Genomic DNA, 4,633 nt, shown 5'->3' with positions numbered 1-4,633 from the left:
TTGCTTTCTAATTGCAAAATTAGGCAACTTTCTACATAGTTGTTGCTAAAAATGTTTAACCATTTTGCTGCTGCAGAGTGTCTGTAAGACCTTTTTGTAACTGAGAACTTTTTTAAAAAATGTTAAAAATCTGTCAAATCTACTGTTCTTGGCTCTCTGCTCCCTCCTACCTTTTCTCAGTGTAAGGTTATGTGTCCGCCTTCAGGATGGCCGGCGGTTTAGTCGGAGCGGCAAACCAGCTCCGCGCTAAGCTCTGCCCCCTTCTGGGACGCGATGATGCCGGATGTGTTCATAACAGCGTCGCCGCAAGGTATACGGACATGCTGCGATCTTAAAAGATGTGCCGCATGTCCAGAGTCGCAGGGCCGCCGCGTGCGTGTTACCACACATAGCGGAGACGGGATTTCATTCAATCCCCTCCACTATGCTGTAACATCTGGAAGCTGCGTGTTTGACGCTGCGTCTCTATGCAGCGTCAAACACGCAGCATTTACTGCACGTGGAAACATACCCTTAGAGATAGCAGTAGCGAGGAGGATGGAATTGCACACAGAGCTGCAGGAAGGAAGTGTATCCCAGGAAGGACAGAGAACACAGGCTACAGACTAGGAGCAGAGCCCATAGTAATAATAATAATAATCTTAATTTTTATATAGCGCTAACATATTCCGCAGCGCTTTACAGGTTGCACACATTATCGTTGCTGTCCCCGTTGGGGCTCACAATCTAAATACAAAATAAGAACACTTTTGGAGCTGAGCCAATACATGAAATCAATTAAAGACAGTAGCACTTTGGATAGACACAGAGCTCACATTCAGCCTTTATTTCTGGGAGAGACACTCCCATAAGAAACAAAAATCTGAAGCTTGGATCAGGTTAGAAAGCAACTGCATATTACAGGGTGTGAAAATGAATGAATAAATGAATATAGTAGCATGAAACAGTACATTTTTTAACAAACGGTAGCTTAGAATAGTAGAGATCTAACGACTTGGAGCCCACCGATTGCAAAAATTGACTTGCCAAGTAAGTCTTCAATGTGTATAGGTAAGACTTTTAGCAGGACTTTCATGCATTATTTTTCACCATAATGAACAATAAATTAACCCCGTCATGACCTTAGATGTATCCATACGTAAGCCCGGATAGCTCAGTCGGTAGAGCATCAGACTTTTAATCTGAGGGTCCAGGGTTCAAGTCCCTGTTCGGGCGGATGCTTTTATCTGACCTCGTGGCGCAACGGTAGCGCGTCTGACTCCAGATCAGAAGGTTGCGTGTTCAAATCACGTCGGGGTCAAGTAACTCATCTTTAGGGGTTCAAGAGAGGCCTGGATGTCTTCCTGGAGCAGAACAATATTGTATCATACAATTATTAGGTTCTGTAGAAGGACGTAGATCTGGGGATTTATTATGATGGAATATAGGCTGAACTGGATGGACAAATGTCTTTTTTCGGCCTTACTAACTATGTTACTATGTTACTATGTATATGTATGACTTCCTGACCATGGACATAAGGATACGTCATGGAGATTTTGTGCTCACAGGAGCTTTGCACGTGCGATCGCCGCTGTGCTGCCGCCCCTGACAATTTAACCTCCTAAATGTTGGGATCGATATCGTTCACAGCATTCAGAAGACAGGAAGAGGGAGGGGTATCATGCGAATGGACTAAAGGACAGAGTAAAAAAGTAACAAAAATGTTTTTAAAAATTGTAAATATATATATATATATATATATATACCGTATATGCTCGAGTATAAGCCAAGATTTTCAGCCCATTTTTTAGGCTAAAAGTGCTCCTCTCAGCTTATACTCGTGTCACCCCCACCGGTCTGTCTCCCCTCTCCCCAGTCCGCCTCTCTTCCCCAGGGGTGTTTCTTACCTCCTCCTTCACAGCAGCAGCGGCTGCGGAGCAGCACAGTCCTGGCATGTATTCAGTCCCAAAAGTAGCGGCGTGCCAGTAACCCATGGAGCAAGCGGTAGCCGTACAGCAGGTGGAGGTTGCGGGTGGCCTGTATTTTCAGTGCCGCACACTTCACTTCCAGTGACATCACGAATCTTCATATTCATAAGCCATAATGAGCGGGACCGGAAGTGAAGTGTGCGCAGTGAAAATACAGGCCGCCCGCAACCTCCACCTGCTGTACTGCTACCGCTTGCCTCTACGACCGCTACTGCTGCTCCATACATTACCAGCACACCACTACATCTGGGACTCCACACATGACAGGATGGCGCTGCTCCGCCGCCGCCGCTGCTGTGAAGAAGTGGGTAACAAACACCTCTATGGGAGACTCGTGGACTGACGGGGAGAGGGGAGACTCGCAGACCCAGCAGCTGCTGCATCTCCACCCTCAGAGTATACTCGAGTCAAAAAGTTTTTGAGGTAAAATTAGGTACCTCGGCTCATACTCAGATTGGTTTATACTCGAGTATATATGGTATATATATTGCTCCCATAAATAAGTATTTTTCTGAAAAACAAAGTACACATATTTGGTATCGTCACATCTGGAGTGACCCAACCTGTAAAACTGTCCCACTAGTTAATCGCTTCAGTGAATACCTCATGAATAACTAAAACAAACCAAGGCAAAAAACTATGCTTTTTCATCATACCATCAGACAATTAGTAGAAAAAAGGCAATCAGACTGTATACAATTTTGGGGGGGCCTTTTTTTTACGTTACTTTATGTGAAATAGTGCTGTACAGAATATGAGTATCACACATCCAAAAAATAAGTACGCCGGCCTCCAATGCCCAAACTTGGAGCAGAGATATATGACTGCTGTAACAGAAATACCACACTTGCCTTTCAATTGTTTTTATGGAAAATAGTGCTGTATAGAATTTGACTATCAGACAGCCAAAAAAAAAGTACACCGGCCTCCAAGTATCAAACTTGGAGCACCCAGATATATGAGGCCTTTTTTCGGTGAATTTAAAACACCAAAAAAAATAAGGGGGCACAAGGCTAGCACACACAACTATGCTACGTATGCCTGACAAACTATAATTTTTCCACTGGCCTCAGTCTGACAGAACAGACTGTATATTTTTTTTTGGGGGGGGGGGATTTTTTGAAAAAAAAAAAAGGTATATAGACAGTAAATAAGCTGCAGCAGCAGGCAGTTATGGAGCTTTGGGAAGGATGCAGTAGGAGCAATCGCCGCACATACAGTGCCTGCAGGCCTTGCACTGATGTGGATGTGCTGTGCCCTGCCTGCCTAGCGCTGCAATATCGGGACCCACGAATTAGCCCTAAAAAGGACTTTTGGTTTCTGAGGAGTTGTGGATGTAACAGTTGCAGACCTACACTAACTCTAAAACCACAATTCTGACCCTATCTTGGCAGCAGCTCTCCCTACTCTTGCTGAAACAGGAACAGAATGCGGCGAGCAGGGCGGTGCCCGGTCTCATATACTAGGGATGATGCTGTACGGCCCAGCCAATCACTGCATGACCACAACAAAGATGGCTGCAGCATTTCATGGCCTGGCAGACAATCCCTGCACCGTGATTGGGTCTCTAAAGTCCGTCAAATCTGCTGGGTGGAGACTGCAATTACCGCTTAATAATCTCGGAAATGCTCGCTGCTCGCCGAGTACGCCGAGCATAGCAATACTCGGGCGAGTAACGAGTAGTGGCGAGCACGTTCGCTCATCACTAGTTATAAACTTTTGTGAAGTACCTTAGGGTTCAAAGTGCTCACCACACATCTACACATCTAGATACATTTCTTGAGGAGTCTAGCTTCCAAAATAGCTCCATTTATGGGGGTTTACACTGTTTAGGCACATTAGGGGCTCTCCATACCCGACATGACAACCGTTAAGTAATCCAGCCAAGTTGGAATTCAAAAAGTCAAATGGCGCTCCTTCACTTCCATGTCCTGCCATGTACCCAAACAATAGTTTTCCCCCACATATGAGGTATTGGCATACTTAAGAAAAAATGTACCCCATAATTTGTTGTACAATTTCTTCTGTTACCCTTGTGAAAATAAAAAATTTGGGGCAAAAGTAAAACTTTTCTGCAAAAAATGTAAAATGGTAATTTTTTTCCTTTTTCACGTTGCATTAATTCCTGTGAAGCAACTCAAGGGTTGGAAAAATTAGAAATTGCTGATCAACGTTTAACCCTTTTAACTTCGTAACAAAAAAATATCTTTAAAATATGATACATATGTATAGTACACCTGTGGTACATATTTATTAAGTATTTTGTGTGACATAAACTAGAGGGTTAAGGGCATAAGTATTAAAAGTTGGAAATTGCAACATTTTAAAAATTTTCGCCAAATCTCAGATTATTTAACAAAAAACGCAAACAACGCTATCATGACGTACTGTATGTGAAGAGAAACCAGTCTCAAAATCATTGGGATCTGAGTTATTACCTCATATAGTTACACTGGTCAGAATTGTAAAATTTGGCCTGGTCATGAAGGTGAAAACAAGCTTCGGGGATGAAGGGGTTAAGGTCTGTCCATACTTGAGCTTAAATACAGTGATTTGAAGCTTTGCATAACAACCCTGGGCCATTTTAAAGTGACTTATTTCAGACAATTTAACTTTCACCTTTCCCATATAAAATGAACTCCTATAAGACTTGACAACCTATG

The 4,633-nt window shown here is 43.3% G+C and overlaps 2 non-coding genes across 2 annotated transcripts; both read left to right on the top strand.

Moving 5' to 3' along the window:
- Positions 1-1,142: 1,142 nt before the first annotated feature.
- Positions 1,143-1,215, top strand: TRNAK-UUU (transfer RNA lysine (anticodon UUU)). Its single transcript has one exon. It is a non-coding gene; the product is annotated as a tRNA-Lys (tRNA).
- A 13-nt stretch (positions 1,216-1,228) lies between these two features.
- TRNAW-CCA (transfer RNA tryptophan (anticodon CCA)) lies at positions 1,229-1,300 on the top strand. The gene has a single exon. It is a non-coding gene; the product is annotated as a tRNA-Trp (tRNA).
- Positions 1,301-4,633: the final 3,333 nt, after the last annotated feature.

The sequence above is a fragment of the Ranitomeya imitator genome, chromosome 5 (genome assembly GCF_032444005.1).
Source record: "Ranitomeya imitator isolate aRanImi1 chromosome 5, aRanImi1.pri, whole genome shotgun sequence".
Taxonomy (NCBI): domain Eukaryota; kingdom Metazoa; phylum Chordata; class Amphibia; order Anura; family Dendrobatidae; genus Ranitomeya; species Ranitomeya imitator.
Note: the sequence above shows the minus strand (reverse complement) of the source record. Positions and strands in the feature narration are given on the sequence as shown.